We start from the raw sequence: 27860 nt of genomic DNA on the forward strand, positions 1-27860 counted from the left end.
AAAGCCACTGTCCATTAAGAATTTGCAACAGAGTAGGATGTCATCTGGTCTGCCACAATTGATATTTACTTTAGTCACTGTCACTATGGTTACAGGTGATATTCAGGGCTAGATATTAGAAAAAGGGAACCGCTTGTCAGGGTTGTCCATTTATTTAGTAATAGAACACAATGTGTTAGAAAGGATATTGGTGCATTTAGATGCACTGTATGGAGACTTATTCCATTTGGATTTTATCGACACTATTACAATGATGTAAAATGTAATGCTTATGAAAAAATATGGGATAACTGAAGCGAATACAGGGTGAACAAACACAGAGGCCAAACCAAAACCCTGTGGCAAACCACATTAAATGTACACACAGCAGATAAGGAGGTGGAGATTTCAAGTGCGACTGAAAAGTCCTTTTAGTGAAGTGAAGTTCCTCCTGTGTAGTCTGATGAAACATAATATGACAGAATATTTGCAGCAAACTTACAGTTAGAGTGGAGTGGACCAAATTATATCCTATATTTTAAGACTCTTTTTGTGTGCTAACAAAATAAATAGTACACATTTTGATTATCTTTAGATTTAGGAGGACCAAACACAAAGAACTGATCTCTAAAGTCAGATGTTCCGAAAACTATTCAGCCTGTTACCCCCCAAAATAACAATGCCAGTGACTCGCAACCTCCACATTCCTTGGTGGTTATAAATATGCAAATGTTGCACACACAACAATAGGCCTATATAAACACAAGCATATTGACAACACAAAAACATGCACCAGTCTAACAATCATAGGCTATAGTTTATATAGTCATTTATCAATTTGTTTAATTTAATATTAACCTTACCTAATGAGAATGGTGGACACAATGTTTTAGCACAAGTTACCAAGTCTTGGTTTAATTTTGGAGACTGCCACTCAGAGATCAATGTTCATTTGTGGCCTGTATTTATTTTTAATGTATTTGATTGCCATAAAGGTGTCAGAAAGACGAACCTGGTGCTATAAAATCAATCTGTGTTGTTAATCTAAAGTACAATCTAATCACAAACTCATTATCCTACAATGTTTTGTAAACTGCACAGTATTTAACTGCAATTTGAACTGTATTTACTGAAGGGCATTTATTTGGTAAATTACTGTATTTTAAAGTGAATTGTGAAAATTACTGTATACTTTACAGTAAATATATACTCTACAACAATTCTGTAAATATATATACATACATACATACATATATATAATGTCTCTTGTTATTATTATTATTATTATTATTATTATTATTATTATTATTATTATTATTATTATTATTATTATTATTATTAATTCAGATTCATTGCAGCTTAGTCCCTTTATGAATGAACCGCCAACTTATCCAGCATATGTCTTAGGCAGCGGATGCCCTTCCAGCTCCAACCTATCACTGGGAAACATTCTCATTCACACACATACACTATGGACAATTTAGCTTACCCAACACACCTGTACCGCATGTCTTTGGACTTGTGGGGGAAACCAGAGCACCCGGAGGAAACTCATGCCAACGAGGGGAGAACATGCAAACTCCACAAAGAAAAGGCAACTGACCCAGCCGAGGCTTGAACCAACAACCTTCTTGTTATTAGGCGAATGTGCTACACATACGCCAACCTTAATTTTACCAGAAAAGACATCCTTTATCTCCTCTACAAGAGCGTTCTGGCCAAGATGGGTCAGTTGGCATTTCTGTGTGGAGTTTGCATGTTCTCCCCGTGTTCATGTAGGCTTCCTCTGGGTGCTCTGGTAGTCCAAAAATATGTGGTATAGGTGAATGGTAAGCTAAATTGTCCATAGTGTATATATGTGTGTGAATGTGTGTATATGGATGTTTCCCAGTGATGGGTTATGGCTGGAAGGCCATCCGTTGCATAAAAACATATGCTGGATAAGTTGGAGGTTCGTTCCGCTGTGGCGATCCCTGATTGATAAAGGGGCTAAGGTGAAAAGAAAATGAATGAATGAATGAATGAATAAATAATATATGCTGTCTATCAAAATTCATCAAAAGTGATGTTATATATAGTAAGCAGAGCTAGCCACTTTCCAGAAATAACAGCAGAAACAAACAACAGCAACACCATCAGTGTTTTGTACCGGAGGTCCTTGTGTCAAAAAAAATATTGTTGTCATGCACAAAATAACCTTGCCTTCACCGCACAATTCTCCCTGGCAGCACCAATACATGTTAGAAAGCTACATACAGATTTTCAGCACCAAGCGCAAAGACTGACTAAACATAACACAGTTTAATAAAAACAGGCCATTTGGAGACATAAGACAAGACCCTGATACAATACATGCAATTTTTCTGTTTTTTTTTTTGTTTGTTTTTTTTGGTCATTTGCATCACACACAAACTCTCTCTCAACAAAGTAAAGCCTTGACAAAAATGTTGTTAATCAAGGTTCCGTTTCAAATGACAAAATGTGAGAAGCATGGGGTGGGGGAGCAAGTTTCCCTGATATGGTAATTTGAAGCAGATATATCATTTTGTTAATAAAATGCTGAGGCCTGTGATTAACTGGCGCTCACTACAGATAGCACTGATTAATTTCACCCTCTTCAGCCAATGCCAAGGTCCTTACACTTTCCCTGGTTGTGAAAATTAAATCAGTTCCTCTTCTAAATTTTTTCAATATCCTTGTGCCATTTCTTTCCATCTGACATGTGTTCCCAAAGAGCAAAAAACCTTCTTAAGCTTCTCGAAAAGAAACAAAAGCTGCATTTCGTGGCCCATTATGGTTAACACGCTTGTTTTAAAGGCTGAGAACAGAACAGGGGGGTTTATTTAAACATGTTTCTTGACAGAAATAAAACCTTCTAAACAAAGAATCAAAGCTTGTTTTCTACAGCCTGAAACCTGTAATGATGAACACAGGTAATTGGGCCTTTCAGTCTGGTTTATCCCTAGGTATACCTTTGTCAATAAACACGCCAGTTACACTATCGCTGTGTATAATAAAGATATAAATAAAGCTCAAACAAAACCGCCTGCATTAAACAGGAACACACAACACATATCAATATCTCAAGGATGAGTCTAGATACGCACAGGAAACACAATGAACACAAGAAACAGGATGATTCCCAGGCGAAACGTAAGCACACACACACACACATATGCTCGCAAAAACACCATTTACTCTTCAACTGCCATGTTAAATTCCATATATTCAGGTTCTAATCAGCAAACATGTTATCGCCCCTGGATTCCAGGCTCGGAAAATTGAATTTTTGCATGCACTTTTATCTAGAAAAATGATGGCAATAATGAGAAATGGGAAATAATAAGCAGAATACAATAAGCAAACGGCAGATCATTAAGGTGGCATTTGGTTGTTGATGCAAGCGGGGAATAATCAAGATCGCGCCTTAATGACATTATAGTGTCATAAGAATCACAAAATGATCAAATTACAGGATTTAGTTAATGAAAAATGGCCAAAGCGACATGAGTCTTCTTTCATTGCAGGAGCACGGTGCACAAAATTATGCTCTTCTTCAGCGTTTTTGGCTGGCTGGGTTCTAAACATTCTTAAATAAAGACACATGTCTTAATTTGCATAATTGTGAAAATAAATTATTTTAAAACTAAATGGTTTTAAAGAGTTATTCACCACAAAATGAACAAAATATACCATTATATTATTTCAAACACATATTTTTGTTCATCAATGGAACACTAATGAAGATATTTTGAATCAAATCCATTCTGTCCCTCTACTGAAAGTCTGTTCACCCAAAACGTCCAAGATAAAAAATTAAATACAATTCTAAATAAAAGGTTTCAAGTTTTATTCAAGCCATTTTAAAATACATGATTGCTTTATATGAAGAACATATTTATTTTAGGCTTTTATTCATTTTGCTGTGGTGACCCCAGATTAGTCAGCCTGATCTCACGAGAAAACGTAAGTATTTTACGTTTTGGCAGTTTAGTGGCTAATTCGTACGAATTCGTACGAGTTTAGTCGTAAGAAAATGTACGATTTTAAAAAGAAGGCGTGGCACCTAACCGCACCCCTAAACCCAACCGTCATTGGGGGATACGCAAATCGTACTAAAATGTACGAATTAGATCGTACGAATTTGTACGAATTAGCCACTAAATGGAAAAGTTACGAATTGCCGTGAGATTGTGTTGGATTAGTAAAGGGACTAAGCCGTAAATGAATGAAAGAATGAATGAATGAATGAATGAATGAATGAATGAATGAATGAATGAATGAATGAACAGTGCATGCTTTATGGTTTTTGGAATCATTTAAATGTAAAAAATACACCCCAAAGTTGTGATGTGACTATTGCGGCACACACGTTGCAATATTGATGCTAAAACGATATCTTGTGCAGCCCTCTTAATTTGCATAATTATGAAACAAAATGACTTTAAATCAAAATGATTTTAAAGAGTCAGTTTAACACAAAATGAAAAAAAATTATCCTCACTTACCCTTACATTATTAAAAACACATAATATTTTTGTTTATCTTCTTAAAAGACGTGATTGCTTTATATGAAGAACATATTTATTTAAGGCTTTTATTTACATATAAATAATGAACAACTAACAATGGCATTAAAGCTCAGAAAGTTGATGCTTGCTTAATGTGTGAGAGCCAATGAGGTTTATTCTTCAGTGTCACATGGCAAGTTTGAGCTTCTGGCAAGAACAAATGTTGCTTTGTAAGTATAGTTGAGATCATAGAGTAGGACTGCATGATTTTGGAAAAATTGGACATTGCGATATTTCATTTTCCGGCGATGAATTTCACCAAATGATTGAATAGCACTATTAAGAAAGAATTTATAGTCACACTTTATTTTAGTGTTCAGTTCTTGCTATTAGCAAACCATTAAATGTGACATTTGTTTCATTAAACTCCTAATTTGCTCCTCAATAATATTGTTAATATATGATATTAAGGTAGTTTAGGTATTGAGTAATGGATGTAGATTAAGATCATGCAGAAAATGTAGATTATAACTAGGCACACATGCAATCTGTGCGTGCAGAAATCTGCCAATTTTTTAAAGCCCATAACTGAGTCTATGTATTTACTTGTTTAAATGTTTGTAAATGTATTTTTATTAGGTTTTAAATAATTTGAGTAATATTATTGACTCATATGAAAATGTTAATTAGATTTATTTACAATTCAGTTTGTAAAATAATATTTTCTGTAGTCTGAAAGACTTGCTTCATTTACCAAATTTGTGGATCTAGTTGGATTTGCATTGTAAACATTCAATAAATGTAAAAAGGTATTACTTTTATTTCAGTTTTTAGTTATGATACTCCCAAAATGAGCCCGCATAAATCCGCAGATTTTTTTTACAAAATTCTCTGTAGAAATAGCAAAAAATGTCAGCAGATTCTGTCTGGCCCTAATTATACTAATAAGCAGCCAATACCTCACAAACATGCATGCTAATAAGCAACTAGTTAATAGTGAGAATTGATCCCTAAAGTGTTATCAAATTACAAATTTTGATTGATTGGGAGTCTGTAAGGAAGAGTATCATTCCTAAAATGTAACAGACAAACTGCAAGCACAGATAAATGCAATGAAGCAAAGACAAAAGTGAGAGCATTCTTTATGGTTTTGTATTTTAAAATCTAAAAATACACTGCAAAGTCAACTCAACATTGCATATCTTTTGATGTGACTATTGTAGATGCACACATTGCAATATCGATGCCTAAATGATATATAGTGTTTAGCTCTACCATAGAGAGTAAAAAATGTGAGTAAAATTTAAATAAAATAAAAAATTTAAATAAGTCAAAAGGCAAGCATGGAATTTTAATTATGATTCAAACAAAGATAATACATAGAATTGAATAAGCTTTTTTTTGGTTTTGTTAGATTGTATAATTGTAAAATTTGAAGTTAAAACAAAATAGTCTGGAATTAAGGTAGATAAAATGTATGGCATGCAAGAATGCAGCATTTACTTTGTTACTAGCACTGTAAACAAAGCAGAATACCCTTAACAGTAATGGCATTACATGGAGGAAACATGATCAATTTTATTTTAAGAATGTTCCCTCAAAGACACTCTCATATAAACTTTTGCCACCATTTTAATTTTTAGGATTTTCTCTCTGTCTTTTTTTTTTTTCAGTAGATCATATGTAGCAAATAGTTTTTTGTTTTTTTTCGTCTACTGAGGCATTTGTGCTCCATCTTCATGCTTACATAGTTAATAATTTTTTTCTGCACAGTTTCTGCAAAAGTGTGTTTTAATCCACACTTGAAAGCAATGTAGTTTTTTGCAGAAAACCAAGAAAAGATGTCGCCAAAACATAAATAAAAAAATAAAACAGTTCTGTATCATGCACAAAACAGATGTGAATAATGACCAGTCAACTTATCAGTATCAGTGAATAAAAGGAAATAATAAATCTGTTCACCATATAAAGAATGTGAGTCTATTTTCTTTTGGGGGATAACTTGATGAACATTTGGAAGCATAAGAGGTTTGGGTGAACAAACTTAGTGGGGCAGATATAGCTTGGATTCTATAGAAAATAACTTTTTTAAATGTTATACATTTAGAACGACATAAAAGGTGAGTAAATGATGACAAAAAAAATAGTACTTTAAGTCTGAAGTCTTTAAAATGCGGCAACACGTTGGCTCAAAGCAAAAAGGGCACTGGTTCGAGTCCCAGCATTTCAGTGTGGAGTTTGTATGTTCGTGTGGGTTTCCTCCTAAAACATGGGCTATAGGTGAATTGAATAAATTGGCCTTAGTGTATGTGTGTACTAGGTTACAGTGGGAAGGGCATCCGCTGTGTAAAAAATTTGCTGGATAAGTTGGCAGTTCCGCTGTTCATTCCCTGATGAATAAAGGGACAAAGCCAAAGGAAAATGAATGAATGAATGAATGAATGATTTAAAATGCAATATACATAAATTTACAACAAATTCACAATAAAAATGTGCCAATGGGGTCAAAAAATAAACATAAATCAGAGGGAAAACCAGATTATTTTATGATTTTTAATTATAATCTCATTTAATTTAATATATTGCATTTTTCATCTGCACAACATCTAAAGCCTATTAGCTTCTCATATATTTCATGAACTGCTTGATATATATATATATATATATATATATATATATATATATATATATATATATATATATATATATATATATATATATTATATATATATAACTACTAAAATAAATGTCCCCCAACCCAAACACAAAAGTCATCGGATTATTAGAAGGCTGAAAGCTACACATTTATGCAAAACCTTCATCGCCCTTATTGCCGGACAACGTTGTAAAGCCATCATCCTGTTTATAGAGGTTTAATTGAAGGCAGCATAAAACGATAAACTAAGAAACATGCATGGTTGACTTCTCCAATTCAAGCCATAAATCATTGTGATGTTCAGACAAGTCAGCCAGACACAAATTCAGATGATAGATGACCCATTTAACTTTGATTTTTGAGAGCAATGAGCTCTCCTGCAATAGCTCACACTGAGTAATGCCGCAGATGCGCGGGCAGGAGGCGATGAGAAATCCCCTTTCCTCCGCGCCGCCGATGCTTCGGAATAATCGCACAAATGACCATTATTAAAATGCTGTGGTCCTGCTCCGCCACACTGCCGGTGAGAGAGAGAGAGAGAAAGTGAGAGAGAGGATTTGCATTAGCAGGCTGTAATGTTCTGATGATTTGTGATATAAAACAGTCATCAGCAAACTAATTTATCAGCCCCTGTATCTATAATGATACACGCATATACAGCTATAAATATTAGTACAGCACCGCAGACAGGCAGAGAGAAATAAATCAGGGCTGTGCATGGTTATATGAACACTTTTACTATGAAAACAAGTGCAAAAAAAAAAAAGAATCAAGCTCCATTCAGCTGGCACACAATTACAGAAATTAGATGCCGCCGGTGAGTTTGCAAGTCATTATTATTTCATATCTCTGTGCTTTTAAATGAGCGAGCGTCCTGAGCGCATTGAAATCGGTCAATTATTCATTCTAGACATGCAAAGGCAGTTAGTAAAGTAGATAAAACTGTCAGTGTGTGCCACTGAAGGAAGGAAAGTCCTGCTGGTGGCTCTCTTTGCCCATTGTGTGTGTGTGTGTGTGTGTGTGAGATGGAGGAAAGAGGAGCGATTCGCTGAGCAGGTATTTTAATACAAGGCCAGAGGAGGGAGAAAGAGGGATTGGGAGAGAGAGAGAGAAGGGAGAAAGAGAGAAAAGCTGCTCTCCCTGGGGGACCTGTTTAGCCACACGCCGTAATGCCAGACTTTCAGTCTTGTTAGTAAGCAGTCTGCCAGGATATGAGGCAGGAGAGCTTCAAGAACAGTAAACATTAAATTGAATTCATTAACAAAGGCCACCATTTGCTGCTGGATGAAAGGTCCCAATGCCCAGCTCAACCCCCCTCTAAACCCTCTACGTGTCACCTGTTTTATTCATCAGTCTTTTGTTTGTGTACGCAGCTTTGTTTGCTGGATGCCGGAAAGCTGGTTGCTTCATTTGGCTTCTGTTGATGAAGGTTTTGCAGGTCTTTGTCGAAGCACATGTCTAATTGTCTGCTGGGTTGAAGACAACCGCTCTGGTCCAAAACCCTTCTAAGGGAAGTATCTTAATGGAAAGGGAGGCTCATGAGAGAATCCTTTGAAATGGATAACACAGTCTTGACAAAAACTGCAGTTATGGCTAATGAAAGACCTGAATCGTATATGTGTGGTCCTAAATGTGCATTATACACTATGCACTCTATCGCATGAATTGTGGGTTATTTTGTTGTTCGGTATTTTATTTCTGTCTTCCATTTTTTACGTACTGATATGCCATAGAAAATGTGCATACGTTTCTGTGTGTAAAATACTGTACATAAATGTTTTTTAATAAAATACTTTTCTAGTATTTAAGGTCTGATTATATATATAATATTTCATATTTAAGTTTTTAATTTTATGCAATCTACATATACTCATTTATTTTCCTTCACCTTAGTCCCTTATTTATTAGGAGTCACCACAGCAAAATGAACTGCCAACTTATCCAGAATAGGTTTTACGCAGCGGATACCCTTCCAGGCGCAACCCAGTACTAGAAAAAAATCCACTCTCACATTCACACAGTGGGGGAAACTGGAGCACCCGGAAGAAACCTACACCAACACAGGGAGAACATGCAAACTTTACACAGAAGCAGCAATTGACCCAGTTGGGACTTGAACCAGCAACCTTCTTGCTGTGCTGCACCCATCTACATATATATCCACCTGGGGATACTCATCCCGAGGCCCTCAGACTATGCAGAGCTACTGATTTGATCCAAGAGCAGCGACAAGATGATCCCAAGGTTTCCATAATCCTGGACCAGGTCATATCCTGAGCAGCTGCTGTGGGGGTCATGGACTGATTCCTGTGACAGACGAGTCTTCGCTGAGGAATATCATTCTCCAGCGCCTAGACTGCAGCTCTGCACAAGACGTTTGGCCATAGGAGAAATGTTCGTGCCCAGCTGAGCCTAGTTTTTCTCAAGGATTTTTAAAATTCTTTACTTTCGCCAATTGGTAAAGTTTTTTTCCTCGCCGCTGTCGCCACTGGCTTGCATGGCTCAGGATCTGTAGAGCTGCGCATCGATGGATTTGCTCTTCAGTGTTTGAACTCTCAGTAGTGATTATTAAACCACACTGAATTGAGCTAAACTGAACTGAATTTAAACACTGAAAACTGGACTGACACAGTTTCAATTTAATGTGATCTTCTATGTGAAGCTTTGACACAATTTACATTGTAAAAGCTTTATACAAATAAAGGTGAATTTGAAGGGTCAGTTGGCGTTTCTGTGTAGTTTGAATATTCTCACTGCATTTGCGTGGGTTTCCCCCACAGTCCAAAGACATGTGGTACAGGTGAATTGAGTAGGCTTAATTGTCCGTTGTGTATGAGTGTGAGTGTGTGTGGATGTTTCCCAGAGATGGGTTGCGGCTGGAAGGGCATCCGCTGCGTAAAAACGTGCTGGATAAGTTGGTGGTTCATTCCGCTGTAGCGACCCCAGATTAATAAAGGGACTAAGCCCAAAACAATGAAAATGAATCGCTTTGCAACCATTGTTTTCAGTGTAGAATTTGTTTGTAAAAAAATAGTATAGATAGTATAGTATAGTATAGTATAGTATAGTATAGTATAGTATATATTGGTTAAATAAAAACAAAAAGAAGTGTAATAGTGATGAAAAAAAAAATGTTGTCAAATGCTAAATGTTCAACATTTTACTACAGGGTGATTCAAAAAGAATACCACAACTTTGAAAATCTGTATTTAATCAAAGAAACATGACAGAACCTCGAGTAATTAAATAAATGTCAAGAGTACCTTTTTTTTTTTTAAGTTGAAAACAAGTTCATAGATGTTCAATATGACCCCCTTTAGACACTCGAGTGACATCAACTCAAAAGTTGTATTCTTTTTGAATCACCCTGTATAATTATTATAATTTAAGTAGTAATCATACCACTGAAAACATTTTAAGAGGCTGATAGGTTGACACTTCTAACATTAATAAATAAACAACTAAATTAATTAATAAAAATAAATAAAATTATACATTTATATCTGTGAGACTCAAACTAAACTATTCATTTTGATATCTCAAAATTTTTAAATAATAGCAAATTTGTGGTGTGAGTAGGGGGGACAGTGGCTCAGTGTTTAGCACTGTTGCCTCACAACAACAAGAAGGTTGCTGGATCGAATCCCGGCTGGGTCAGTTGCCGTTTCTGTGTGGAGTTTGCATGTTCTCCCCATGTTCAAGTAGGTTTCCCCCACAGTCAAAAGACATGCGGTATAGGTGAATTGACTAAACTAAATTGGTCGTATGTTAAAAGTGTGTATAAGTGTGTTAGGATTTTTCCTAGTGCTGGGTTGCAGCTGAAAGGGCATCAACTGTGTAAAACATATGCTAGATGAGTTGGCGGTTTATTCTGAGGTGGTGATCCTTGATGAATAAATGGACTAAGCTGAAAGAAAATGAATGAATAAATGAATGAATGTTCCATTTTTTTTTAATCTTCAAAAATGAAATAGTGCTGTTTTCTCATTATTTTGTTTTTGTTTTAATGTATTCATTCATCAGCTTTAGTCAATTAAATTAAAGTAGCCTACACTGATTCAAAACGGAAATATTGTCACATTTTACAGTAAGGTTTCATTAGTTAATGTGTTTACTAACATGAGCTAATCATGAACAATGGTTGTACTGCATTTATTAATCGTAGTTCAACATTTACTAATGCATTAACATCCAAAAAAAAATGCTTAACATTAGTTAATGCACTGTGAGTTAACATGACCTAAAAATCAACTAACGTTAGCTAACATAAACAAATGCTGTAATAAATGCATTGCTCATGGTTTGTTCATGTTAGTAAATGCATTATCTGACATTAACTAAGACAACCGTATTGTAAAGTGTTACCTATTCCTTAACATCAAGCCTGTTCTTTCAAACACAATGGACTGCTCTGCAGGTGGAACACTGGTTGAGAGCGGCGCCTGTGTATCTGAAGGTTTTGTTGTTTTAGTGGAGGCCCTGCAGGAGTGCTCTGGGTCAGGTAATTTTAGCTCTTGCTGAGGAGACCCAACCCACCGCTTTCTTCTTCTTCCTCTTCAAATCTGCTTCTCCTCTTCTGCAACAGAGCTCTCTTCACAACCTGCAGCGTTGTAATGAGCGAGCCGCTAAAGCCAAGGTAAAGCTAACGATGCTAACAGACTCATCCTAGGAAAATTATTGATGCCTTGCCACATTTCGTGTTGGCAAACGAGACATAATGTACAAGGAATAAAAGTAGTGTTTCATGAATTTAATAATTGATGTAGCTCATATGAATTAAAGCATTTTCTCAAACCAAGCTTGCTCTGTCAGCCTTGAAATATGATGTTTTCCTTTTCTTACATCCACATTGGTCTCTGGCATCCTTTCATAATGCATAACAAATCTATATGCCGTTAGCTCATTAGGCTCTGATCTGTTTTCCCACACGCCAACCAAGGACAAGCAGCCCGTTGTTTGGCTGAAGTCTAAAAACAATAATCATCTCTGTAATAACATGGCTAATGACCTTTAATTGGAATTGAGCTGAGGCTTAATGACTATTAGCACCGGCTGACATTACGCCTACTCCCCCGGGTAAGCGTGCATGTGCGAGGGCGCACGTGTGTGTGTGTGTGTGTGTGTGTGTGGCCAAGACAATACAGTAAATAGTGAATTGTGAGACGCAGCCAAGCTTGTAGAAAATAACTATTTGAGGGATGGCGCATGAACTGAACGCTGTAATTTTGACAGCTGGCAAGGTGTGGTGAGGCGAGAGCCGGGGTGAAACCTCGTATCTCAAGACCGTTGATGAATGGCTCTAATTAAGGGATGAAATCAAGCATGTGAAGACAGGGGATCGCTTTAGGTCGCTGTTTGGTAGTTTTCTGCTCCCGCTGCCGGACTCATCCATCTAAATATCAGTGTTTTTGCTCTCTTCTGAGTGCTGGAGGAGCTGTGATGGGTCAGGGACGGACAAGAGGCCTGCATGGGTGAGGGTCACGTTTCACATTTTTTCTACTGTGTCCTCTCTAGATGCTTTATTTTGCGGTCATCAATTTTATTTGATGTATGTTCACTTAATCTTTGTTTTGCTTCATATGGTTTGGTTTGTCCGAGCATTTTCTGTTGGCTTCCCTTTTGGGGAATTGCTTATTCAGTCCTTGTCCTCTATTTCTTAATGTCTCTTATATTCTAGAGCTCTGTTTTAAAACCTATGTACAGTAGTAAACTGCCTATTAGACAGAATTTTAAGTCAAATCTCCATTTCTTTCTCAACAAACAATGCCAGAATTTTCATTTCTGGGTGTAGTGCTGTCCCTTTCATTCATTCATTTATTCATTCATTTATTCATCCATCCCTTTATTGTGAGTCTACCTCATCACCTCATTAATTCAATAATTGATCCCATTACAATTGTGACAATCCATCTTATCGCTTTATTCACTCATTCACTCGCTCGCTCGCTCACTCACTCACTCACTCACTCACTCACTCACTCACTCACTCACTTATTTATTCATTCATTCATTCATTCATTCATTCATTCATTCATTAATATAATCCATCCCCTTAAGTGTGAGTCTACCCAATCATCACTTAATCAATTCATTCATCCCATCAAAATTGTGACAATCCATCTCATCACTTCACTCACTCATTCACTCATCCATTCATTCATCCTTTTAAAAGTCAGAGTCCACCTCATCACTTCATTAATTCCATCCCATTTAACTCACTCGCTCATTCATTCATCCATTCTTTCATCCCTTCAAGTGTGACAGCCTGCCTCGTCACTTTATTCATTCCTTCATTTATTTGTCCCATCACTTTGTGACAGTCCATCTAATCTCTACATTCATTCATACATTCATTCATTTATTCATTCGTCCTTTTAAATGTGAGTCTCCCTCATTCATTCATTCATCCATCCATCCATCCATCCAAGCATCCCTTAAAGAGTGAGAGTCATCACTTAATTTATTCATTCCATCCTCCTAGTTGTAAGTCTACCCCATCACTTAATTCATTAATTCATTCATTCCATCACAATTGACAATCCATCTCATCACTTCAGTCACTCACTCACTAATCCATTCATTCAACCCTTTAAGAGTGAGTCCACCTCATCACTTCATTCATTCATTCCATCCCTTTAAGTGTGACAATCTGCCTCATCACTACATTTATTAATTCCATCTCAATTTGTGACAATCCATCTCTACACTTCACTCACTCACTCACTCACTCACTCACTCACTCATTCATTCACTTATTCATTCATTCATTCATTCATTCATTCATTCATTCATTCATTCATTCATTCATTCATTTAAGATCGAGAGTCCACCTCATCACTCCATTCATTCATTCATTCATTCATTCATTCATTCATTCTTTTAAGAGCGAGAGCCTACCTTATCACTTTGTTCATTCATTCATTCATTTATTCATTCATTCCTTTAAGAGCGAGTCCACCTTATCACTTCATTCATTCATTCATTCATTCCATCTCTTTAAGTGTGAGTCTGCCTCATCATTTTATTAATTCATCCCATCACTTTTTGACATTCCATCTCATCACTACATTCATTCATTCATTCATTTATTAATCCCTTTAAGTGTGACAGTCTGCCTTATTCATTCATTAATCCATCATTCATTCATTCATTCATTCATTCATTCATTCATTCATTCATTCCAATAATTAAATAATTAATTTACCCCATCCCTTAACTGTAACACTACACCTAAACATTTCATCCATTTATTCATACTTTCATTCATTCATTTACTCATTCATCCCATCCCTTTCATGTGACAGTCCATCTCATTGCTTTATTCATTCACTCATTAATTTATCCCATCAATTTAAGGATGACAGTCACATCACTTCATTCATCCATTCATTCATTCGTTCATTCAATTAAGCATCCCTTTAAGTGACAATCCACCCCATCACTTCATTCATTCATCCATTCATTCATTCATTCATTCATTCCATTAAGTGTGACAGACCACCATCCATTTATGCATTCATTTCATCTGTTCTCCTCCACACATTTCAATCTCAACCCTCTGAAGGCATCAGCCATTTGTACAGGGGGAATTGTAGATTCAACAAAATATATATCTATATTTCAATCTGTCATAATTACAACTGGGTATTAATAACACCGCAAATATTAATCTTAGAAGTAAACACTAAGCGGCTTAAAGAAAATTGCAAATAAATCAGATTATCCTATAGGAATATCCTTACAAAGGGTAATGAGAAAGCCAGCCGTGCTTTTTTTTCTTCTTCGTTTTTCATAAGTATTTGTAATAGGTAGGCAGCACAGAGCAATTCATGAGGTATTTGGCTCGGGCGCATACATATTTCAGCTTCAATTTCATTTTTTCATAAATCGCACAGCCACAAGGTAGATTCAATTAGGTTTTTTTCTGATTGGGTCACTGCCATTCTGTCGGGTCATTCAAAGGGTAAGGAATTCGGCGCTACAAACATGATTAGGCCACGGCGGCATCTGATCAGGCCTTGTGTTTATCATTCGGGCCCGCTGGGTTTTTCACAACTGACAGTAATGACGGCGGAAAGCCTTGCTGCAGGTAACGGCCAGGTTGTTTTACATCCTAAATTGCTTTATTACCACACTTTTGCGTTTTAAACACTTCAAGGGGGAGAGAAAGAGAAAGGGAGTCACCGCAGGACTGACATCACTGCTACGCCACGCTGAAAGCGGAGTATGTATTAAATCATTTTTATGTACTGAAGGTATGGGCAACATAATGTCATTTCCCTTCAATACAGGACTACAGAGAGAGAATGAAAGCAGAAGAGAAATAATTACACACATAATTCGATCTGTCTGGACTCCTGTGTCCATCTGCTCCATGTCCATGGTTGCCTCCTTTTATACGTCATGTTATAAATTCAGTTTTTATTGGGAATAAATTGTACATAATAATCAGGGATGTGTAGAATTTTTTTCCAGAGGAGCAAGATGAAGTGCAGCAGATGTGAATTACAGTCAAGTGCGATTACACAAACGTGAGTTTTCTCTAAAACACACAGGGCAGTGTGCTTGATTCAAACAAATAATTAAATATTACTTTAACTTAAAGCATTTCTTGGGAATTTTGTGTAATATAAAAAAATGATTAAATTAATTTGATGTTGGTTTAAAATACCTTTTTTAAAAACATTTTAAATGATTTGTGTGTGTGGTAATATTTTTATGTTAAACAGTTATTGTTTTGTATACAATGTGTGTTTTTTGTAATTTAATATTTTTTTTATAATATACAGTTACAATAAATATTTCTTTTAAACAAAACAAAATGTAAAAATGTACATTTCCATTCATTTCTATGCATTACGTTTTTGGTGCTAAAATATATTTGGTAATACTGTATAAGTAATAATAATAATAATAATAATAATAATAATAATAATAATGATAAGAGTATGTATGGGTGTTTCCCAGTGCTGGGTTGCGGCTGGAAAGGCATCTGCTGCGTAAAAGATGTACTTTGTAAGTTGGTGATTTATTCCACTGTGGGGACCCCTGATTATTAACAGACTCAGTCAAAAAGAAAATGAATATTATTAATAATAATAATAATAATAACATTAATAATAATAATACGGGCAGCACAGAGGTTCAGTGGTTAGCATTGTCGCCTCACAGCAAGAAAGTTGCTGGTTCGAGTCTCGGATGGGCCAGTTGGCATTTTTGTGTGAAGTTTGCATGTTTACCCCATGTTCACATGGGTTTCCTCCGGGTGCTCCGGTTGCCCCCAGAGTCCAAAGACATGCGCTAAAGGTGTATTGATTAAACTAAATTGTTCATAGTGTATGAGTGTCAGCTGCATAAAACATAGGAATAGTTGGCAGTTCATTCTGCTGTGGCAAAATAAATAAGGGACAAAGCCAAAGGAAAATGATTGAATGAATGAATGAATGAATAAAAATACATCAAATAATAATAATAATAATAATAATAATAACAAAATGTTGGCCTCAAACACGTAGTTAAATCATCTAAAATAAAACTATTTATTGTGAATTTTTTAAAAATACAAATAAATTATTCAATTTTATGTTATTCACGTATATTATACAGCATTTAAATATAGAATGTACATAGATATTCACTAATGTTACCTGCAAAATAATATTTTTAAAACTTGCCCATGTTACATGGATTTAACAAAAAAATAGAATGTATTTTTTTATTAATCCTAGTATCACTAGTATAATAATACTAGTCAACAATAAAGTTGAATGTTACATGTTAATAGAGTCTATCAATCTACCAGCTTGCTCATCAAGTCATCTCTTTTTCATGTCCTACAAATACACATCTGTCTCTCACTCTTTCTCTTTCTCTCTTTCTGTCTGTCTGTCTTCCTGATACCACTACTGTTCCCCTGATGATCCATCTACCTCAAACACACACACACAAAACACTCCAACAACAAGGGATTGCACCGACTCTGAATAATGCATGAAGCATTTTATATTGGGATTGATGCTTGTCAATCACGTCTGCTTAAATCAAGACAGCACAGATCATTTCCATTGCTGCTATTGGATATTGGAGTTGAAAGTGCTTTTTTTCCTGAAGCCACACATAAGCAAGTCAATCTAAGCATGAGATCCCTCGTCGTGCCTTAATTAACATTGTGAAGACCAAAGTCTCACCCAGACCTCGCTTATTCAACCTATGCATTCAATATCTGTATTTACATGCCAGCATTACTGAGCAAACAAGCTCATTTAAAAGTTCATATGCTAATGTGTGACATTTAAAGCAAACTTTACACGACCAAAGGACATACAACAATAGGCTTTGATTCTTTTTCCGTGATGTGAACTTATGCCGTTTCCATATTTATGACTTTAAAAAGTGTGACACCTTTGGAAAAACGCTTGCAAGAGGTGTTTTTTCGTTCATTTTTCGCCATTAAAAAAGATGTTCACTTTTTTTAACATAAGGATTGTAATAGGGATATAGTTATGAAGCAAAATCTGTACAAGACACTGAAAAATAAAATTATGTTTTATTAGTTTTTATTAGTTTTGGTTTTATAAATGGTAATTATACTGTATTTTAATAAGTATTCTTTTTACAGTAAGTTATTCTCCAACTTAAGCGGGCTTATTATATATATATAAAAAAATTATATATATATATGTATATATATATATATATATATATATATATATATATATATATATATATATATATATATATATATATATATATATTTTATATATATATATATATATATATATATATATATATATATATATATATATATATTTTTTTTTTCATATTTAATCAAATTTTTTAAAAACAGAATATTAGATAAAAAGATTAATGATTATTATCAAACAGAAACAATGAAAAAAGCAGGGTGAAATCAAACAATACTCACCCTATCATTGCACAATACAATTTGAAAGAAAGAAAGAAAGAAAGAAAGAAAGAAAGAAAGAAAGAAAGAAAGAAAGAAAGAAAGAATGAAAGAAAGAAAGAAAGAAAGAAAGAAAGAAAGAAAGAAAGAAAGAAAGAAAGAAAGAAAAAAAGAAAGAAAGAAAAAAAGAAAGAAAGAAAAAAAGAAAGAAAGAATCACCCAGGATTTGTGTGTGAAAGTGTGTATTTTTGAGACTTTCCTGGCTCCTCTCACGCAGGTCACTCATGACCCTTTAGCCAATCAGATGTGCCGCAGATATCACTGTAATCAATGTGCATCACACTGCACACCTTTTGTGCAATTTAGAATGGAAATGAGCCATTTAATACTCTCTATCCAGAGAATAGGATGCAAAGGGTTCCTACTTTCAGCCAAATATAAAATTCTCTGACTTTTCCATGACATTCAGTGACTCAAAACATCTTAATTTCCATAACATCTTATGAACATTAAAAAACAGACTGCTATTGTGCTTATATATTATTAATATAATATATTAAATTCAAATAAAGACATAATATTAAAATGGTTTTAGCTTGAATATCATTTTGCATGACTTTAATAACCACTGAGAACAACGGATTATTTACCCCAAATTTAAAGGTCAGGTATTTTACCCCTTTTTCAAGATTTAAGATGAGTATTTTGTGCCTCTAAAATGTGTCTGTAAAGTTTCAACTCAAAACCCCCATCAGATTATTTATTAGCTTTCAGAATATTGGAATTTTCTGCTCTATTATAGCTGTTTTTGTTGCCTGTCCTGTAATGCTAGTTCTCTTTGCTCACTGTTCCCAAATGCCTGTCAGAGAGTGCCTCAATCTCCGGCGGTGTCAGATAAACAGCACAGTGACAGACATGAAGGAAACAGATCTCACGTAACGTTTGTGAGAAATACTACAGTGAGAACTTTCCCAGTGAGTATTTGATGTATTTGTTGTGGAGTTAATAAGCCATTGAGAACGATGAGTCACACACAATGTTGTTACAAAGTTCGCGCACAGACACACAAATGTTTAACTTTGTTAATATCCACTGCTGTATGGATATCCCTTAAGTTAATGTACAAAATAAACCTGATTTAATGCACACAAACTGATTTAATGTGGCTGTGTTGATGGAGACGGTAAAATCACTGTAATTCATTACAAACATGCACTGTTTTAAAAACTATGTAAACTTGTAAAACTCATTCTTGATCACACTTGATGATGATTGATGATCACATCAAGCAGATCAGATCCTTTAATGCCTGTTACTTTGCGCACTTCCTGTATTGTTGATATAATTATACACGTTACTATGGAGACACGTTAATACGCAGCTGTCAATCAATTTGGTGGGCCGGGAAAGCACACTCCTATGTCATGTTGTGGTGGGTCTCAAAACAGGAGGGATTTGGATCCTATTTGGTAACACTTTACAATAAGATTCATTAGTTAATGCATTTACTAACATGAACTAATTATAAACAACTTGTACAGCATTTATTACTCATAATTGAACATTTACTAATGCATTATTACCATTCAATTCCATGCTTGTTAACATTAGTTAATGCACCATGAGTTAACATGAACTAACAATGAACAATTGTATTTTCATTAACTAATGTTTATTAACATGAATAAATACTGCAGTAAATGTATTGGTCATTGTTTGTTCATTTTAGTAAATGCATTACCTACCATTAATTAATGAACCTTATTGTAAAGTGAGATCTCCTATTTTAACATTAGTAAATAAAAAAAGAGACTAATTGTCTGTATATCACCCCAATGTGACAGTGGACACCTACACACAGTTTTTTACAAACAGCTTACAAAAAATGATTTCTATCATAGGTGCCCTTTAAAAAAAGTTTAGTCTTGCTGTTTGTGTGGCTGTGAAGTGCTCGCTCTCCCATGTTTATCCTAATACATTACTAAATACAGCTTTAACATAAGATAATTGTATGTTGTGGCAACAAATAGAGATCCATGTGTATTACATATATAGGTCTGGGTCACTAAAGATGTAAAAACAATTGAAAAAACTTTCATATACAGCCATTTGAAACGAATCCCCACCTATTTGGCCAACGGCCACTTTTAATTATTTATATAAAGAGTTTAATTATTCAGTCACAAAGAAATTTGAGTCATTTTCTTCAACACAATTCAACTCAGAACTTCAGTCAACTTTTAAAGTAAAGTCGGGAAGTTGGAGTAGGATTGTAGTTTTTTCCACTTTTTAACAACAATTAAAACTGTGTGTGAGTTGAGCGTGTCAGGTTTTTAAGCGCACAGCAGGGGTTTGTTCTGTTCCAGGAGATGCAGTAGGTGTTCTATATGGGAGGTCAGACTCACATCTCCTTCTCTCGCTTTCCTCATTGATCTAAACCTACTTTCACTGCCACAGTCAGACAACCAATACAAAAGTCGAGACAAGATAAGCCATTAAAATTCAAGACCCAAATATTCACAGAGATACATTTAATCAAAACAATCCCTCATATATTTCACAGTCTGTGCACAAACAGCACTCTTAAATCTCCAACTGGCTTTTCATACTTCACTGAGCACGACGGAGAAACCGGCAGGAACGAAGAAAAAAAAAAACTCCTGTTGCGTCTTTGACTGCGCTTCACTTTCCGAAGGCTGTACGCTTTGACGTGAAGGATAAACCACAATGTCAACCAATTGGGTTTCGCTTAAAGACCTTCACGATCGATCGACCGGGCGGCAGATGAACGGGGGCCCATTTCAGCAGTTTGCTGTACAAACCGCTCGTTCATTAAAAGATGCTCTTCCTTATTGATTTTAGCTTAAGTAATGAGGAAGCTTATCCAAAAATCTTTAGCATTTGGTCTTAAGTTAAGGAAATCAATGGCGCCATTCCCATATGAACAGCATATTTGAAGTTTATGTGCAAAAGACAAGGCAAATCCAAATTGGATAAATCAATAGGCCTTGTCGATTTAATGTAAAGCTGACCTATGGCTTTTTAGCACTTAAAGTGAGCTGTACATACATGAAGACTAATCACTGCTGATGTGTTTCTACCATCAGGGCTTTAATTATTAACCCTCACACTGGCCACAAACACGCTGCATCGAAATTTGTTTGACAGCTTTCCTTGTAGTGCTTAATCCTGTTCTGTACACACTGCTCAGGAATGTATCAGTAATAAGCACATTTGTACTTTTGCGCAGTGTACAGAAACAATCGAAACAACTAGTTGTTAATGATGTACAGCTGAAGTCAGAATTTCTGTTTAACAGAGAGAATTTTTCAACACATTTCTAAACATAATAGTTTTAATACCTCATTTCTAATTACTGATTCATTTTATCTTTGCCATGTTGGCAGTATACCATATTTTACTAGATGTTTTTCAAGACACTTCTATACACTTCTATACAGCTTAAAGTGACAATTAAAGGCTTAACTAGGTTAATTAGGTTAAATAGGCAGAATAGGGTAATTAGGCAAGGTATTGTATAACAGTGATTTTTTCCATAGACAATTGAAAAAAAATATATAGCTTAAAGGAGCTAATAATTTTGACCTTTAAATGGTTTTAAAAAATAAAACCTGCTTTTATTCTAGCCATAATAAAACAAATAAGACTTTCTAGAGAAGAAAAAATATTATCAGACATACTGTGAAAATTTCTTTGCTCCGTTAAACATCATTTTGCAAATATTTTTAAAAGGAAAAAAAGTTAAAGCAGGGCTAATAATTATGACTTCAGCTGTATTTAAATGTATAACTGTGTCTCTTCTGTATTCACAGTGCAAGCAGTCAAGGAATGAGGTACACCGTTACTCATTAACGTTGCCAGATCTTGCTAGAAAACAAGGCAATAATAAACTTTAATCCAAATGCTTTATCATAAATTGAAAAGCCACATATAAAAATATTGCCTGTGATTCTTTTATTAACTGCATAAACTGGATCACTTTAGATCGAATATGATTGCACTAAGTGGGAACGGCAGCACTCAAAGACTGCGCTCTGCAAAGCAGCTAAATAAAACACATTTCTGTTGATGTGGTCTAGTTAAACTCACTAACCATAACAAGTCTGTATGCAGACACATATTTTTAGTTGAAAACAGAAGATTCCAAATGTGCAAGTCATGCTATGTACACTGTAAAACTTAAAATTACTTAAAAAAATGAACAATTCCTTTAATTATGCACACAGCTCGTTTACTTACAACTGGTTTACTTACGTTTTCAAAACAAGTCAAATAAATGCTTTTTACAGTGCATACATATGGTGTAATAATTTAGTAAATTCCTTACAGTTTTAAAATGTGCAATAGCAATGCTAATATTATTGGGTTAATATATTAATATTTTTATTATTATTTATTAATAATATTGTTATATTATTATCTTTTTATTGTTTTGTGAAAAAGTGTCTAATTTGTATGAGTACAAATTCATACAAAAAAGTATAAAAAGCCCACCCCTAAATATACAGTTAAAGTCTTAAGTGGAAAGTGAGCTTTAAAAACACAAAAGGATCATGCTCATAAAACTGATGAAATACACCTCTTCAACACAGTATGCATTCTTAAGATAAAATACATTTTGGTTTCCTGTTTATGCACCTTTCATTAACTTGAATTTGCAAAAAATAAAAAATAAAAAAATACAAACAATTACACACACTCCACATCAGCCCAGAGAGTCAAAGTTTTCCAGGCAAATCTAGTCTGAATCGTTTTTTCTGTTACCAAATTCTATGACTAAAATATATGTTATGGACAGCTTTGTAGGAAGATGACATCTTTAATGATAACTGTGACTTTAGCAATACGTTGGTAAAGAAGATGAGACTAATATGTGATAAAAATAAAAACAACGGCAAAAAACCTTTGATATTGAAAAAAATGACAAAGCCTCTTCATAAGCCTTTACAAGGAGCTGCCTGATGTCTATAGTTTAAATCCCCCAATCAGAGATTTTCTGTTAAAATAATATATCAGCTCTTAAATTATTTGCTTAATTATTGCAATCTGGCAACCATTTACACACAAACACACACACACACACACACACACACACACACACACACACACACACACACACACACACACACACTTTCTATCCACACAGTGGGGATTGTTTATAGTTTTTATACATTGTTATCGATAAAACCTCTAAACATTCGTAGCCACGTGTATTACTTTTGTTTTGCCTGTATTAGTTTTTTTTTTCTCTTTCTAAAAAGTGTCAGTGACTGCTGACTTGCATTTTATGAAAGATCACAGTTTCAGTTACAAATCTTATTTAATGACTGGAAAAAAGCCACCTTCATCTTGAATGACCCTAGTAACCAAATGAGCACCAAACAGACATCTAACATTGGCGTCAAAATTTTTTGACTTGTTTTGTTTATGCCAATGTTAGATGTCTATTTCATACTGTGTTGACAACAAAAGTTTATACACATTGTAGGGATGCAAAATCCAGATAATTTTGTAATTTGTAATTGAAGTTTTTAGATTAATATAACTTAATTCATTCATTCATCCATTCATTTTCCTTCAGCTTAGTCCCTTAATTAATCAGGGATCGCCACAGTGGAAAGAACCGCCAACTTATTCAGCATATGTTTTACACAGCGCCCTTCCGGCTGCAACCCAGTACTGGAAAACACCCACACACACTTATTCACACACATACACCACTGTCAATTTAGCACATTTAATTTACCTATAGCGCATGTCTTTGGACTGTGGGGGAAACCAGAGCATCCGAAGGAAATCCATGCCATCATGGGGAGAACATGCAAACTTCACACAGACCTTCCTGCTGTGAGGTGACAGTGCTAGCCACTGAGCCACCATGTCACTCTAAAAAAGCTTCTCTTATTTTAAATACTTTTTGTGTCGTTATTTTGGTGGTCAGAATGGAATCGATGTGTGGATGTCAAATGGACGTCAAGTTCGTCAACATTTTGACATCAAATTAATTAGCATTCTTGACATGTTTTGAGGGCGAGGCAGTGGCGCAGTAGGTAGTGCTGTCGCCTTACAGCAAGAAGGTCGCTGGATCAATGGTTCGAACCTTGGCTAAGTTGGCGTTTCTGTGTGGAGTTTGCATGTTCTCCCTGCCTTCGCATGGGTTTCCTCCGGGTGCTCCGGTTTGCCCCACAGTCCAAAGACATGTGGTACAGGTGAATTAGGTAGGCTAAATTGTCTGTAGTGTATGAGTGTGTGTGTGTGAATGTGTGTGTGGATGTTTCCCAGAGATGGGTTGCGGCTGGAAGGGCATCCGCTGCCTAAAAACGTGCTGGATAAGTTGGCGGTTCATTCTGCTGTGGTGACCCCGTTTTAATAAAGGGACTAAGCTGACAAGAAAATGAATGAATGACATGTTTTGATGTCATTTTGACATCAAGTTGCCCGCTAGAAATATTTATATAATCTTTAAAGATTTATGTAAAATATTTTTTAATAATAATGTTATCACGTGCTTCGAATACCTGAATTTTACCCATGGGCCAAACAGACCCGAAAATGTAATATTAAATCAAGTTCACCCCTCTTAACGCTCAAACTTTCAAATTAAAGAGGTCAAATTAAAAAAGACAAACAACTCCAATTTGTCCCACTTTTCATACAAGTCGAAAGTTCTTAAAACAAGTCAGACGTTCAAGGTGAAAGCAGACTCGGGGAAATCTAATCCTTCAATAAAGCTCATACTGGCATTAGCATTAAAGTGTGAATCTTGCTAAAGCTGGAGGAGGAGAAAAGTGTAGGAACGTGTAGGTATAAGCTCAAAGTGTGAGGAGCTGCGTATTAAACTCCAGTCACCTTTGGAGTTCTTCTCTGCTCAGAGAGTTCTTTCAAAGTTCAATCAATGGATCTAAGCTAATCTCCACGGCTGACTAGCGTACAGTTTTAAGCAAAGGTCCAGCAGGCGGCGGAGCAGAAATTTGATAACTTTCAGATGGGAAGAACTCATTAAAAAAGTCCACCGAGTTACAAAACATCAGCATGGGGGAACCGTATAACGCAAACAATCTATTGTACCATCCACAGACATTTCCTATAGGTAAATAATGAAACCACTATTTGTTGTGTTAATATTGCCGTATGTATTACAAAATATCCCACCTGACATATAACACAGCTCTCAATTCCACAGATATTGCAGGCAGGAGATTTGCTTTCGCTTGTTTCATATATATCTATATAAAAAACAACAACAGCAGTGCGGGAGGAGAAACAGAGTGAGGGAAAGAAAAGGAAGGCAGAAACAGACTGATGGAGAGCGAGGGCAGAAATGACAACCAAATATAGAAGCAGCTGGAGAAGAGATGCCTGCTGGGGATTCCTTCTCTGATGCCACCGAGCCAAAGGTGAGGTGTATGTTAGTAAAGCTAAGCTGCAGACAACATCTCCCAGAGGTAATTGTTCCGCTCATTAATATTCATTTGAAGCTGATTTCCTTTACATCAGTGACATGTTCTGGCTTTGATGTGCCATATCGTGTGCCTCATTTTTTTAACTCCTTACATGCCCAAATATTCATAAGCCGTTGCCGCGTCTTTAAGGCATGACTTTAAGGCTGGAGGTGATTTGGGTAAAAAAATAAAAATAATTAACTACTGTAGTAGCTTTCGCTATACTGCCCCAGCTGGGTGAATACATTAAGCAAATATTTTCTGAATGACATGTTTATAAAATTATATGTTTAAATATAACACGCCATTAACTCAATGTGACCCTAAACAACAAAACTAGGCGCAAGCATTATTGTTTGGAAACTAAGATTTATACATGTACATTAGGGTGACACGGTGGCTCAGTGGTTAGCACAATAACCTCACAGCAAGAAGGTCTCTTTTTCGAGTCCCAGCTGGGCCAGTTGGCATTTCTGTGTGGAGTTTGCATGTTCTCCCCTTGTTCATGTGGGTTCCCTTCAAGTGCTCCAGTTTCCCCATTAGTGCAAAGACATGCACTATAGGTGAATTGAATAAACTAAAATGGTTCGTAGTGTATGTGTGTAGTGTGGGTGTGTATTGGGTGTTTCCCAGTACTGGGTTACAGCTGGAAGGGCATCCACTGTGTATAACATGATGAATAGGTTGGTGGTACATTGATGAACAAAGGCACTAAGCCGAAGGAAAATGAATGAATGAATATATTTACATAAAGTCATTTAGCAGATGCTTCTGTCCAAAGCAACTTTACTGACATCACATGGATAACAATATCTGACAATATTTGTCCAAGATAAAATTATTTGATAATCTCAGGTTTAAAAAAAAATCTAAATACTGAGGTGTTTGCCTTTAAAATTATCTAAATTAAGCACTTAGCAATTCACATTATTAATCAAAAATGAAGATTGTATCTATTTACAGTACATTATTTACATCACATAAATGATGTGACAGAACATCACAAAATGGAGGTTGATGGAAGATGATTTTTCTAAACCTTCTAATAATTTTGGCATTACAGGAATATTTTAATGGGCTATTCCTGCAATAATATTTGTGCAACTTAAGGCTGTTTTAGTGGTCTATGGGGTAGGTTAGGTTCAAATCTTTATGTTATGAAGTACACCCTCACAAAACAACATGTACAGTATTGATATCTGCTTCAGTATTTGCACAGCATCCATAGTGTAGGCGTTACTGTTTTTGTTCTGTCTTGTCAGTCCTGTCTTATTTGCACTAAATGTTGCACAAACCACACTTTGCACTCTTATTCTTAATTTATGTATTTTTATTTTAGTTTATCTTATTTTATTTTATTCTCTAAATTTTTATAGTAGTAGTCCTGTGATATGTTGTCAATGTATGTCATTTGATATCATGTTGTCCTGGAGGAACATTGTTTTCTTTCACTGTGTGCTGCACTATATTGTTGAAATGGCAATAAATCTTTTAAATTCATATTTTTAATGGGAAGCTATACAATATTATATTTGTGCATTTACATCAGATTAGTCAGTACTGTAGCCAAATCTATAGCTTATCTAAAAAAATAAATAACTTACGATAATGGTCCAAAAACTAGTACACCCAAATTTTTATGTTATAGAAAAATATTAAATACTAAATTAAAAAGGAGGAACAATTAAGAGAAGCAAAAAAAAAAAAAAAAAAACATTCAAAAATCTATATTTTGCTTAAATTTAATTGAATTATCTTTCAAGTTCTAAATATGTTTGGTGATTAAAATATAATTTGAATGAATATATATGTTTAATAAATCTGTTTTTGTCTATATTTACAAAGAAATGGATACAAAATACTCATTTTCAAAACAGGGCACACTCAATTATGCTGAGCACTGTACAGTATATCCCACACATATTACTTTCCCATTATGTTTTACTGAGAGGATTTATAAATTATGACAAACATTTAAATTACTGTCAAAAAAAATTATTTTCCTAATTTTAGTCAAATAAAATGTACACTATAATCAGGCAAGTTATATGAACATTCCCTCTGTAAGAAATAAAAAAAAAAACCCTTCAGAATGTAGATATGATCAAAAAAGATTTATATTTTTATGTTAGTAGTGCTGAAGTGGAGCTCTGTTTACAAACATTTACTGTAATTCTAAATTTAATGTAGTTCATCCATCTGTAAATATCACCATAGTTTTTCTATAGTTGCACTTTATAACTTATATAGTTGAAGTCAGAATTATTATCCCCCCTTAATTATTATCCCCCTTGTTTATTGTTTCCCCAATTAAAATTAAAAAATTAAAACATTTCTAAACTTAATAG

At 35.0% G+C, this 27860-nt stretch overlaps 1 protein-coding gene across 7 annotated transcripts in view; it reads right to left on the reverse strand.

Annotated features, from left to right (window-relative positions):
• Window positions 1-27860, reverse strand: part of LOC147831059 (uncharacterized) — a 185456-nt gene that overhangs the window by 97775 nt on the left and 59821 nt on the right. Inside the window, exon 4 of one of the 7 annotated variants that reach the window (XR_015524990.1) lies at window positions 7350-7663. The exons of 5 other annotated variants lie outside the window; for them this stretch is intronic. The gene's annotated coding sequence lies outside the window, so the exon portion shown is untranslated. Of the gene's footprint in view, window positions 1-7349; window positions 7664-27860 lie in introns of those variants that run through there. One more of the 7 variants, XR_015524989.1, reaches the window with a different exon arrangement.

Source organism: Danio rerio, chromosome 24 (genome assembly GCF_052040795.2).
Source record: "Danio rerio strain M-AB ecotype USA chromosome 24, GRCz13ab, whole genome shotgun sequence".
Lineage (NCBI taxonomy): Eukaryota > Metazoa > Chordata > Actinopteri > Cypriniformes > Danionidae > Danio > Danio rerio.